General features: G+C 37.8%; 1 protein-coding gene across 6 annotated transcripts in view; it reads left to right on the forward strand.

The window, feature by feature from the left end:
- Positions 1-14,576, forward strand: part of OSBPL6 (oxysterol binding protein like 6) — a 186,360-nt gene that overhangs the window by 72,406 nt on the left and 99,378 nt on the right. For all 6 annotated transcript variants that reach the window (XM_032479772.1, XM_032479773.1, XM_032479774.1 and 3 more), the window contains exon 2: positions 7,632-7,823. The gene's annotated coding sequence lies outside the window, so the exon portion shown is untranslated. The remainder of the gene's footprint in view (positions 1-7,631; positions 7,824-14,576) is intronic.

Consider the following 14,576-nt stretch of genomic DNA (forward strand, 5'->3'; position numbering starts at 1 on the left):
TTTAGAGTTTAAGGCACATTGGGCATGATGATTGAAAGTATCACTATATACACAGGTCTCGAGAACTCTTTATCCAAGCCCTAAGGTGAGCAGTGTTTTGAGTCTATAGTAGGTAAAATACAGAACCAGCTATCTTCTGACTTCTCTAACTTTGGTGGTGTATTACTAGTTACATGAGTGGGAGGGAAGCTTTTAAAGCACTACTGTTAGTAGGTGTTGGCAAATCACCAGTTGGTAAATGTAAATGGTGGTTTCTTTGCCCTGGAAGTAAGCATTAAAATTCTCATCTCTCACCTTGCTTCACAAGAAAACAAATCTTATTGTGTATCTTTTTAACTGAAGCCTTTCTTCAGCAAAGCTTGTCTGAGTGCGTATTCCTTTCCTTTTAGTTTCAGTGATCAGTCACGAGCTTTAGCACACTTAACGCATATCTCTTGCATACTTTGGCAAAAAGCATGAGCACTGCCATGTGCAGATGTGCCACGGTGCAGTTGGGCTTAGAGACATGGAGTAGGTATGGATGTTGCCCTCAGAGAGCCTCCATTCTGAGGAAATGCTGGTCAACGTAAACTGAGGGAAGTCCAAGAGGTGCTGGGCAAGGATTATGAAAGTTGAAAACCTGGAGAATTACTTCTAGCTAAGCCATAGGAAATGATGCCACATCATCCATGCAAGGTTTAAGGGAAGGATGGAATTTAGACTTTGGGGAAGTAAGGGGAAGACTATTGTAGTTAGAGGAAACAAAGGGTGGGCAGAGAGTGGGTGTGTTTGGAGAAACTATAAGGAATTGTATTTGGTTGATGATTTCAAGAAGCCTGCCATGGAAGATAAAGTTGGAAAGTTAGTTGGAGTTAGATCATGGAGGACTTTTAATGCTAGGATAAGGAATTTGGGCTTTATTCTCTCTTTCCTTAGTTTCAAATATTAACTCAAGTGTTTTACCTTAGGCCTGATTATTAAGTATTATTATTCATAAAGAGTAAAGTGATCCTTTTGGATTTCTTTTCTGGGGAACAAAAAATACTGTTACACAACTGCAGTTTGTGTGGTCTGGGTCAAATGGCTTTTCTTTGGCTGGAAATTTTGCACAGAGGCAGTGCCAAATATATCGCGCAGTCCTATCACTCAGATGAAAGTCAGCTACATCACTACATCACTTATTTTGATTCCTCCCCAGGTTCAGTGATGTTAGGATCTACATTTCACTTTTTTTTTTTTTACCAAAGTGGGGATGGTGCTAAAATGCCTAATATTCCATTTCTCTAGAAAGCAAGCTGGTTTGTTTGAAAGCTGAGTCATTAAGCTCCTTTATCTTTCTCCTCAATTTCCTACTTGGCATTTTCCCTTCATATTGGGCACTTTGTAAGCAATGAGGGGGCCCATTGATTCGCTGCCCAGTAAAGAGCAGCTCTGGGTTTCTTTGTGTGTGTGTGTGTGTGAAGTAATTAGTCTACCTGTGCTGCGCCTTGGAAATATTCTGAGGTGATATTTTTAGCTACGGGAAGCCAAAGGAGAAGCATCTGAATTTTATCAGGTAGACTTGAAACACTTTTCAGTTGATAAAAACATTGGTGAAAAGGGACCCTTTTTGTATTCCCTGGCTAAGTAAATCAGTTGGCTAAAGCTTGAGGGTTATGTGGTAAGGTCAGTTAGTTTTGCTCTCTGATTATCTGTGGAAACCTCTTGTCCTGGCCATTGATTTTAACAAGTAATTATAATAACAACAAACACTTACATAGTTTTAAGTACTCTACATATAAACTCATTTACTCTTCAGAATAATCCTGAAGGGTGGATACTGTCACTCTCTCTATCTTGACAGATTATGAAACTGAGGCATTGCGAAGCTATGTAACCTGGGTCCCACTACTGGTAAATGGCTGAGCCAGGATTTGAACCTAGGCACTTAGGTTCCAGGGTCTTTACTCTTGATCTTATTAAAATCCAAGGACACAGGTAAGGATTCCCTAGACTTAAGGAAACACATTATGTGTCTAAATATTTTAGGCTGTTTATTTTGTATAGTATGAAGCTTTGAATTTAAGAAATTTCAGATCAGGATATGATAAACAGACACCAGAAATCCACTTAGTGTCTCTTTTGTTGTGAATGCATTTTTTTGCACTTAGGCAGGGCATTACAGAGGTGACATTTGAGGCCTGAGCCAGGACTTAAAGAATGCTCAAGTGCTCAGCAGGCAGAGAAGAGCATCACAGGTAGAGGGAACAGAATATGTAAAGGCTCAGAGAGGCGAAATGGCATTCGATGTGCACGTTTAGAGGAAAATATGATGTTCAGTGTACCTAAAGCAGGGTGGAACATGAGGAGAGTGACTAACATGCAATTTAAGATTACAGATTGCACCCTGCTTAGCAGTTTAAAAATTGTCTTCTCAGACAATGACTCTTTTTTGATCAAGGGCTCACAAATTTTTGTATCCAATTTCAGAGGGTTTCCAGGTGCTCTGAAGCTTGCCTGCAGGTCTATAGACCCCTTTCCCCCAAGCAGTAGAGAATACTGTGATCCAGTGTATGTTTTAAGAAAGATGGCTCTGATGGCAATGAAAGATGGCTTGGAGAAGAGAATGATTCGAAGCGGAGAAACCAAGAGGCAGATATAAATAATCTAGGGTAGAGATAGCTGAGATGGCAAAAAGAGAGCCATGTCTATTAAAGACATTTAGAGATAGAAGTGATAGGGGAGGGTAATAGCCCAGTGGTAGAGCATGTGCTTAGCATGCACAAGGTCCTGGATCCAATCCCCAGTAGTACAGCCATTAAAAAAAAAAAGACAACATACCTTCTGGGAAAAAAAAAAAAGGAGACAGATGTCAGAGGACCTGGGGTGAGTTAAATGGGAGAGTTGCACGTAAAATAGTTAAAAGTACCTGCCATTTCGAGTGAACTCTTATGTAAACTATGGACTTTGGTTGGTAATAAAGTGCCCATGTTGGTTCATCAATTGTACCAAATATGCCACACTGATGAGGGATGTTGAGGGAAGGGGAGTATATATGTGTGAGTGGGGAGGGCTATGTGGGAACTCTCTGTATTTTCTGCTCAATTCTGTTGTGAACCTGAAACTGCTCTAAAAGAATAAAGTCTATTAAAAACAAGAAACGAAAAGTAACTCATTTCTAGCTGGGTTTAAGGGTAGATAGTGATGTCATTAACTAAAACAGAGGACAAGGAGAGGAAAGGGGAAAGGGTAGAAAGATTATGGGCTTGATTTTTAGACCCACTGAGTTTCAGGTGCTCATGATATATTCCAATGGAAATATCCACTAGACAGTTGGAAATGCAGCCTGGAAAAGATGCCAGCATTGGAGAGAGACTCAGCAGTCTCTAGCAAATGATAGGTTGAAGTCCTCGGAATGAGTCAGGACCACGCAGGGGAGCCCAGAAGGAGAAGGCAAGGGCAGAGGAGGAGTATCAGGTAAAGCTAGCTGGGGAGATGCGACTCAGGGGAGCAGCAACAGCATTAGCATCTGAGCGCTTCCTGTATGCTGGGTCTGTTCTGAACACTGCATACATTAACTTGCTTCATCCTCCGAGAAAGAGCTGCATTTTTACACATGAGGAACCTGAGGCACAGAGAAGTAAAGTAATTTGCACAAGGTCACAAAGCTAGTAAGTCACTTTCAATATAAATTAGTGGTAACATTAAGCTGATGTAATTGAATTAAAATAGTTTTTTCATAACTCTTTTACAGATTTAAATATAGATTGGTAAGCTTTGATGATAGTATTTCCTTACTTTTCCTCCTGCTCTATCAAGTAAATATAGTATGATCATCAGAATTCATGAAGGAAGTCTGATCTGAGGCTTTCATAAATCTCCAAATTCCCTGGCTTTTTCTCACATGAATATTCTGACAGGATTCATGCATTTCTTAAACATATTTTTGTTTAATAGGTTAAGTTTTCCCTGAAGTTTTCTCCCAATCAATAACCACTTTTGGCATTAGTCAGAGAACTTCCTGAAACGGTTCCGTGAGTCATATTTTCGTATTTCCATTTAGAATATGTTGGAGTCTCTCAGCAGTGACCTGAGACATCAGCAAACTCTACAGTCTTCTTTTAATTTATCCAAAACTTAGCTTGTTTCCTTAAATCTATCCCTTCCTTAGAACCTCTTCATTTTGTTTTCCCTTTTATTACTATGCCAACAGTGGAGATTTTCCTTGGAACCCCTTTTCTCAGTCTTTCTCCAGGGATTTAGACACAGTGTCGAAACTCTCAGTGTACTTAAGATTATCACAGATAGGAAGAGAAAAATCAATTTTTTGTGGAAACATTGTAGCCACTGAGAAAAGCAAAATAATTATCTCTTTACCAGCTAAGGTATTTAGTGGAGACAGTAGACAAAGTAAGCAAGATAATGAGGAAAGATCATATGCCATGTCTTGGGCTACAGTTTTCTTGGAAGGCAATTTAGGCTGTTTAACCCCAGATTAAGACAAAACTGTCTTTTGTGGAAGTGATGTGGGCTTTGATCAAAACCATGGGCTACATTCTGTACAGGAAATAGAAGTGTCTCATTTCTTATTTTTGTTGTGAAATGCACTTTGCTATATCGACGCTAACTTTATGTAAATATACTCTGCTGGTTATTCTGGTTGTCTTTAACGTCTTTACTATTTTAAGGATCTTTTCTTCCGTATTTTACAGAATGATGGAGCTTGCTTTATCTGGCCTCCACTGTGCATTCTCTGCATTAACTTAGTGCTACACGGGACAGTCTTGTCTCTGGTAGAATAGAATACATCCTTTGCCCTGAGGGGCTTGAATAAGACATGAGTGGAATGTGTGGGGAGTGTGCTGGACAAGAACGTTGTGTCTAGTGGGAAAAATTCAGGCTGTGGGAGGATTAGTCACACGATTCATAGGAAAAATTTTTTTGCAAAGATAATGGATCATTTGCTTCCTGAGTGAGCCATTCGGAAGGAACCTTTGCCAAATCACTAAACTCCCCTGGTGAGATTTTGCAGACTCCCTCAAGTACTGGCTAGTGTAGGAGACTTTGTTCAAATCAACCTTTCCAACCTTTCCAACTTTTGATTTATGAATAGTTCTGAAGGTGGGTGTCAGAAGTCTTTTTGGGCTGCAGAGGATATCATTAAATTAGAACGTGATTCCTTTTGTGTGTGTTGGTAAAAATTCAGATATGTTTTCTTTTAAAGTGTCAATTTTGGTTATGGTTTTAGAAAGAAACTACCTCTTCCCTTCTCTGAGTTTATTTTTTAATGAGAGCTTTAAGGATTAATCTTCAATGTGGGTTGTCAGAAGGAGTAATCAGACTTGAACTTTATTAATTTAGCACTTTTGGACTTCAGCCCCACACGCAGTTGATCTGCAAGGTAAAACAAGACCTTGTACAGTTTCTAATTAAAATAAAGTTTTGTTGCCACTTGGTTGACTTCCTAGTTTTTGAATAAAACTGAGTCACCTGGAAATTTGGAATTTGAACGTGACCATATAAATCTTACTGTCCTAACCAAGTTTTTGAAACTTAATTAAAACAAATATTCCTAATATTTCTGGCTTCAGTAACTATGAGAGATGATTGATTATATCTGAACCATGTATTGATTGATTGGTCATTTTTAATGCAGAGCAGTAATCCCCCCTGAAGGTTATAGAAGGCATTATACTTTATCATGGTTGTTGTCCTTTTAAAAATTGTACAAAATGTCCATATGAACATTAATTATAGTCTCAGAACAAGCTCTTTTACAAAGTATGTATAAGTAGAAACCTTACAAAATTCACTTTTTAATTCTCACACTTACTGTGTGCAGCGAACTAAGGTCTGGTCGTAGCTTCCCAGAGTCAACGCAGTCTGGTAGGGGAGATAAGAGGTGTCAGAACATGAGGGAGGACCAGGACAGCCTCACATCAGTTGAATTGACCAAAGTACCAGGTGTTGATGAGAAGCTGCTTCCTTCTAGCTGGGAAGATTGATGAAAGAGTTGGAAATTGTACTTTTGAGCTGGATTTTGAAGGATGTAAGCAAAGATTGTAGGGAAAGAGACGAGTGAAGTGGAAAATGATCCTCGAGCCAAGGTATGATTACACAGGCTGGAGACAGGACACACCAGCAGTGTGTATGATGCAGAAGGGCGGGGCATTCCTTAGGTGTGGTTAGCAAGATGCACCCCTCCCGTTCTCCCTCACCTCTGCTGCTGGACTAGGGGGACAGAGACAGAGAGAAAACCTTGATGTTACCCCGTGGTCTTCTCTTCTCCCTTACCTTCCCATTTGCTACTATAGGATGGTAAGAAGTTACGGAGAATAAGACAAAGGAAGAGGAATGGGGATGGAGTGGGCAAAAAGAACTGCAGTATAGCACAGGGGGCTTCTTTACCATATTCTTTCAGTGTTCTCTCCCTCTCCTAAGCTTGGCAGAGCCCATCAGAGGGAAAAGCAAGGAAAAGGTGGGTAGGGGAATTTCTATAGCTGATGATTCATATTCAGTCTGCCTATTATTATCTGGGATTAATGAGCATAGATTGAATAGTATTTGCAGAAAATAAACATAATGCTGAGCATACAAAAAATAATATTGATGAACCCTAACCCTAGTTCTTCTATGCCACCATCATAGTCATCAATTCAATTTTATCTAGGAATTATAATATGCACAGAATTGTCTTACAACACAGTAGAAAATTTTAAATCCCTTTTTAAATTTTTGTAGAGGTGAAGAGGCATTTAGAACAAACACTTTTTTGCAGAAAAATGGTATTTAAAGTGTATCACAGCATAAGAAACTGGGTGGACAGACCTGTTTTTGCACTTTTATTAAATCATAACTTTTCAGAATACCTGTTTGTGCATTTTCTTTTTTTTTTTCTTTTCAATAAGTAAAAAGAAAAAAAAAAACTAAGAATGAAAGACTAGGCTTGAAAAATAATCAAACCTGGGCAGAAGCTTGTAAGTTTCATTAGGTCCCATTTGTTTATTCTTGCTTTTATTTCTATTGCTTGGGTAGACTGCCCTAGGAGAACATTTCTGAGATGTATGGTCCTCCATTTTAAACTTAAAGTGAACATGTTTTATCTTCTCATAAAGTATTGTTTCTTTGCCTTCTGAGGAATTATGTCAAGTTGAACACTATGCTTTGTCAGTATAATCGGCTCTTTCTGCTTGAGGATTGTTCTAGGAGTTTGGCAGTAACGAGAGAAGTCTGCCTCTACTGCGTTAAGGCAGCCTAGAAGCTAGTGATCAGTCTTTATCGGGCTATTGGGATTGTACATTGATGTGCATATGTGAGGGAACCACCTCATAGTGACTGTTCTTAAAAACTGAAGTTTACATTTAATTAATTGAAGGTTTAAATGTGTTTCTGGAAGACATGCTTTGTGTCCTTTTAGGAAATATTTGTTTATAAATTGAGAGTTTACTTACTCCCAACTCTAGGGAAGATGTAAACTTTACTGATTGGTAAGGAGCTCAAGGGTTAAATCTTTGAGATGGCATAGGATTGAGCAAAGGTGGTAAATGGCTGAGATGCCATCCCTTGTGAACTTTCTCCTCAAAAGATAAACTGGAAGGAATTTTCTTTTGGCCACAGAGGCTCATGAAAGGTCAGTGGAGATGTAGTATATGACTGTACTCTTTCTTTTTCAGCTTCTGCCCCTTTCTGCAGAAGAGCAAGAGAAGGAAATCAAGGAGCCACTCCTGTAATTTACCAGATAACCCCAGCAGGCTCAGTAGACAGACCAAGTTCCCAGGAAAAAAGCTGCAGGCACCTGAGGACAAACCTCTTGAACAGCTTTTACCTTAAAGCCAGCCCAGAAGACTTTGACTCCCAGTTACAAGGTGAGTTAGGAGAATGCAAGCTTAAAGTCAAAAGCAGGGTAAGATTAGGCAGTGCTTAATGATAGCAAAATATTAGTGAGATATTACTACATCATAGGCACGTGTTTCTTTCTATTTTTTATGTATATATCAGATCCAAAAATAAGATGTGGTAATTCTGGTTATGTTTAGCCATCTTATTAAAAGTTCTGCAGTAATTTTTTTAAGGATAGGAAGTAGAAAAACATGCCACGTTATTTAATCTTTTTCTGTCTGCAGTCTGGCATCATGTGAAAATAAGACACTGCCCTTCCCTTTTCGAGTAATGAGCCTGCAGAGCTAAGCCTGCAAGTGGCCAAAGAGCTATTCCTGCTTTCGTCATATATGCACTTGTACACAGACCCACAAGTGCCTGCATACACACATTCTTGCAAACACATCCCATTTTTATGATCTTCCATAGTGAACAGGTTGACAACTGACTGTATTCTTTTTGCACATGAGACTGAAATAACTAATATGACACCAGCAATGTTCACTCTGGGCTCCTTGGCATCTTTGTTATTTGCATTTATTATTTTCAGAGCCACCTCACATATGCCATTTGACATCTTAGGCCCAGTGAGTTGAGTCTTCACAATTTGGACACATCCCTCCCAGTTATACAAAGCTTTCTGCTTTGTTAAGATCAGTGACGCCCAGCGTGCGAGGGTGTACCATTAGAGCTCTTGCGGATCTTTTGCAACATGTGTCCTCTGCTCAGACTCGTTTTCTCTGAGGCACAGGGGCAGCAGCAGTGGTGGTGGTGATGGTAGTGGTGATAGTTGCAACATCTGTAATTTGGGAAATGCTCACAGATGTTCTTGATACCACTTCTACCCTTTCCTTGCACAGACTGCTCCTTCCTGGAGAACAGAAACCAAGGCTCAGTTATTTAGTATAATTATTGTGTCAGAAACTTTGTTTATTACTGCACTATTTAAAGTTACTTTTTTCACATTTTTTAAACATTTTTTATTGATTTATAATCATTTTACAATGTTGTATCGAATTGCAGTGTAGAGCACAATTTTTCAGTTATACATGAACATATATATATTCATTGTCACCTTTTTTTCTCCATGAGCTACCATAAGATCTTGTATATATTTCCCTGTGCTATACAGTATTTAAAGTTACATTTTAAAGCACAGCTTGCAAACTGGTGGCCTACAGGCCAAGTTTTAGACTATAATTTTTTTTAACCTGTAAAAGTTTTCTTTTTTTAAAATGGAGTTAATTGCCAACATTGGACAATCTAGAAATTTCACATAAAAAAATCAGATACTTGGCCTCTCTTGGAAGATTAAAAATCTGGTCTGATCTTCTTAATATTTCAAGGACTGAAGTTTGGTAGTCTTTACCACTACCTAAGTACTTAACCCAACCAGCCTTATGGATTTATGTCACTTGCCTGGCACCTGCAGGCTTTTGAGGTCAAGATTCCTGCTTTGAGCATCAATTTCTTCTCTACTTACATGAAATCACTTCCCTGTAGTTTCCACATAATTGTCTTTTAGTCTTTTTTCCCTTTTGGCATTTTATTATTACATATAAAATTTATGTACTTTGAGAATGATGGCTTTCTGAGGTTAAGCTGACACCTGTCTGGCTTGTCTATGAGGAAGGAAAACTTATCCAAAACCAGATGGTCCATTGTTCTTAGTTTGGAAATCTCATTTACATATTGATAAAGTATGAATCATTTTTTCCAGCCCTTGAGATTATCATCTCAGAGTCTGATACGTCATAGCCTAAGGGTTCCGTTCCCTGATCAGTCTGTTTCCGTCCAGGGAGGTAAAAGTGATTAATTGAGTCGGCTTCTTTTTGAATGATACCTGTAGACATTTAGAGTCCATCTTCCGGCTTCTTACTCATTCTGGACACCACGGTGATTCAGTGATCTATGTGCTGTGCCATCTACAGGTGTAGAACTTTTGACATTGAGAAATCTCACCATCAAAATCAGATATACCTTCAAGAACAGTGAGTTGTAGTTAATAACAAAACCCTTTCCCCATGTTTGATCACTATGTATTATTGGGGAACTGCACTACTTTCAGGAATGTTCCTGTTCATTTGATATTGAATCCAACTTTTATATGGTAATAAAGAACTTTAACCACGAAAAGCATTTAAAATCATGGGGTCCTTACGAGGATAGCACTTTTCTGTCTGCTAAACTCAAATGTTAATTGTTTGATCATAGTTAAACTCAAATATTAATTGTTTGATCATAGTTTACAGATAGCAGGGAAGCTGACTTGATCCTAAAACAGTGGTTCTTATCCCAACAACCCATTTTTCAAACGCATAGTGCCTGTTACGCAGATCTTGGGCCTCAGGATATTCATTTTTAATGTTGAAGCAAACAAGAAAGAAGGTTGGCTGGGTTCGATGTTTATTTCTAATAGTTTACTGTGCTCTGGCTGCATTACTTTTGCTCTATCTCGTGGAATCTCCTAGGTCAGTATTGCCTGGGATCTCTTGATACTTGACCGCACGTAAAGATGAAATGTATATGCATCTCTTTGACTATCAGGTTTAAGTTCATAGAAATAAAGTAACTGGAAATTTGTTTCCACACATCTGCTGAGTTGTGACTTGACTATATGAGAAAGAAATTAAACTCTTCTTAAAAGGGAAAAAGCAGGTAACCAACATCTCATTTCCTTAATGGAATGTGTTTACTTCATCCCTCTTTTGTCATAGGAATTAGTGTGTGTGCATGTACACTCAGAAGTGCTTTCAGAAAGCCTCTTTATCTCTTTTTCTTGGCATTCCTGTTCTCAGCTCCACGTTCCATGTCCCTTAACTCCCTGAGGAAAGGACAACCAGGACCAAAAAAATCGAACCAAAGGGCCTTGAAAGCTATTATTGACGTATAAAACAAGTTGAAATGTGGTGAAAAGGGTAAACCCAGTAAATCAGGCCACCAGTCAGCAAATATAACACAGGGAGAAACTGGAAGAAGAGTGTTCAGCCCTGGCATGGCTAGAAAGCTGACGTCTGCTCCCTTTTACCCATCACGAGGGTCATAAGACTCTTCCCTCAGGTAGTAAAAATGGAGAGAATATTCAATGAGAATGGACTATGCTGATACCATTTTACTTGAGCTTTCTTCAAAAGATGATCAAAGATATTTCTTTGTATTTTTAGGGGAAGAATTCCCTTTTTTCTTGAGGATCATTGTAAATTCATGAATTTTAAAAATATTTGTTCTGTGTTGACTAGTTATAGTGACTTTTTTTTCTGGGTGCTCTTTGTTCCTTGAGAGCCCCTTCAGATTGGTTCCTGTATATACATACAGAAAAGAGAAGCTATCACAAGTGAATCACAGTGAATTTTCACAAACTGAACAATTTCCATATAATCAGCACCCAGATCAAGTTGCAGAAGATCCCAGAAGCACCCACGTCCCATTAGTTTTTTGGCACAACAGGATACTTCAGGCTCCTCTCATTCATTTCACAGTTCAATCTAAGAGTCAGTCATTATAAGGAGCTCTGGTTCCTTTTAGTAGAAAATGGAATTTAGAAACTACAATCTGGGCAATAAGGGTGCTCATTCTTATCAGTTGTCAGGGTTTCCAGGCTGTTTCAGAGAAAAGAGTCAGAAATACATTTATGAGTTTGTGTTGATTTTTCCAAGTTAACTTTATGGTGTTTTAATATTATTTGATTTTATAATTATGAGTTCATGTTGATTTTTCCAAGTTAACTTTATGGTGTTTTAATATTATTTGATTTTATATTTATATATCTCTTTTTCTCTTACACTGAAAATATTGGTTCAAAATAACATCACAAATTTATCTGCTTTATCCTTTAAGTAAGTAAAATAGTTTAAAATGAATAATCTCAGCATTACTACTACTAATTGTTCTATTTTTACATAGAGAAAAAATGTAGAGTTTTATTTACCTTTTATTAATGTCGTTATTTTTGGTCTTTTAAAATTTATGTATGTGGTCTAAAATGAATTTTTCCCGCAACTCCATTTTTTAGTATTAATGTCAATATGTTTCTTGGCAGTGAGATTTAGTCTATTAAGTCTTTAGTTCATCAGATAATTTGAGTTATTTGCAGCTCATGACATCATAGGCGGGAGATGTTTCAGAAGTGACAGTGGGATTATTGTACTCTTTGGATGGTGGACCAATTTGTGCTGCATTGAGTGCATTTATTAGTGACCATTCATCACAGCACAGGCCCAGAAGCAGAAGAAAGAGAAATGATCTAAATGAAGCAGAGAGCCTGACAGTGCCCCAGCACTTTTGTCCTTCTTCTTTCTATCTGATAAAAGGATATTTTTTTATGGATGTTTATCTTGGAGTGACTTCCTTTTCCCTTGGTTTGGTCAAGGGATCAAGTACTTTGACTTTTGGACATATTTTGTAATATTTGACGTCGGGAGAACTGTAAACGTTCATAGAGAACATAGGAATAGGTAGTTTCTCCTTCCTTCCTTCCCTCCTGCTTTCCTTCCTTCCCTCCTTCTTTCCTTCCAGCCTTCTGTCTATCCTTCCTTTCTTTTTCCTACAACCCATGTAATTCCTTGAACTTGAAGCTGAGGGGTAGGTAGTTGAGGGGAATAGGAGAGCTGCATCACTCCCCTTTAGTCTTTTAAGCTTTTCTAGAATGTCTTCGAAACCACGATACGGTTGGAATCCATATTTTTGTTTTTTCCAAATAGTTTAGTTCTAAACTTTGCCTCAGTAAGAAGTGATTACAAAGATGATAGACTAACACATAGGATCTCTAAAACTTCAACTGTGTATGGCTGGTGGTAAAGGAACATTGGCAATTTAAATAGATGTGTCTTTTATCATGTGCCTTATATCACCCCTGCCATACTGCCATAGTTAAAGTGTTTGCTCATTCATGCTCTCGTTCATTCATTCATTCATCCATCCAGCAAAGTCTGTTGAGTATCTCTGCTCAGTGTGCACCAGGCACTATTCTGGGCACAGAGATTATAACAGGGGGAGAAGGAAATGTGACAGGTGAAGTCTCTGGGGATGGACAATAAGCCAGTACACAAATACTGTTAACTATTGTGTGAGATAAATGCTGTGAAGGAAATGCAAAGAATATTGTGCAGAAAAATGACAGGGCATATGCCTATTTCGAGGTGACACAAGCTGAGAACTGAAGGGTGATTTGCTGACTAAATTTTCATGCTTAGAAAACTAAATTTGAAAGTACTATATAGTTTATTTAAACAGTAGCTACAAATTTGGCATTTGAATTTATTTTCAAATGTCTAATTTTTTTTTTCAACTGGCACTATAAATTGTTAAGCTTTAAAATCTCTTGTTTTGTCAGTTTCTGAAAACTGGAGGAAGTCCTGGATGGAAGGTATATAGGAACTCTCTCTGAAAACCTAAAATTATTCAAGAATAAAACGTTTAAAAGAAAAAGAACGGTGAAGAAATACCAAAATTTATACTACATCGAGTATACTCTGGCAAAGATAAGAAGGTCAGACTATGTAGGAGGGGTGTGTAGGGAGAATGGTGGGTGGTTAAGAGTTCTTGTATAGACTTTTGTCTCATCACTCATTTTTGAACTAAACAAATTTTACCCGTTTTCATGCTTCATTTCACCTTCTTAAGTTTTACAAAGTTAACTAAACTTGCAAAAAGAGTCAGTTTACATTTTACCTTCTTTAAAACATTTATTCATTTTCTTAAAATACTCTTGGACTACTTAGAATGTTATCCTTCAGGTGGAAATTAGCAAATCTTTGTCACAAGGGGCTTTTAATAAAATTGGTATCATAGGTAAAAGTCTTCTCTGATCAAAACAAATCTTCTCTACCCTTTTGTTAGTACTTTTCAGTTTGTGTATTTCTAAGCATAAAGTACCTTCTATTATATGTTAGAGAAGATGGAGAAATCTGAAGGTGGCAAGAAGCCAATAAATTCAGAATCTCCTTTGTAAATGCTTTGCCATCTGTAACACAAATAAACAGACCTGTCATGGAAAGCTCTTTAGTAATCTATAATCTTTGAAAGTATCCTCCAATATCTGGTCCCAAGAATTCTTCCTAATCTTTCATTATTGTACTCTTTGGATGGTGAGTTCTGGTTCAAGAGTCAGCAAGTTATAGCCCACAAGGCAAATCTGGCCTACAGTCTTGCTTTGTAAATAAAGTTTTATTAGAACATACCTATGCTCGTTCATGTGCATTTTGTCTATGGCTTCTTTTCCACTAGAGTAGCCCCCCTTTATCCATGGGGGATGTGTTTCAAGACTCTCAGTGGATGCCTGAAACTGTGGATAACACTGAACTGTTCTAATATATACTATGTTTTTCCCTATACATACATACCTATGATAAAGTTTAATTTATAAATTAGGCAAAGAGATTAACAATAATTTATAATAAAATAGAACAATGATAACAATATACTGTAATGAAAGTCATGTGAATGTGGTCTCTCTCTCTCAAAATATCTTACTGTACAAATTTAATGCCTTTTCCATCTTAACTAAGTACTTATCATGCACTGTGGCCTTAACTTTTGCAGTTTGAGATGCGATAGCAAAACTAGCACAAATTTCTTTTTCTTTCTTTACACTTTCACAGATAGATGGTTTGTTTTTACTGTAGATCTTAACAACCTCAGCTTACAATTTTTTCCTTCCTTCCTAAGTCAAGAACTCTCGCCTTTTCACTTAAAGGAAGGACTTAACGACTTTACAGCTTCTCTTTGGTAGATCTTTATTG

The sequence above is a fragment of the Camelus ferus genome, chromosome 5 (genome assembly GCF_009834535.1).
Source record: "Camelus ferus isolate YT-003-E chromosome 5, BCGSAC_Cfer_1.0, whole genome shotgun sequence".
Classification (NCBI taxonomy): domain Eukaryota; kingdom Metazoa; phylum Chordata; class Mammalia; order Artiodactyla; family Camelidae; genus Camelus; species Camelus ferus.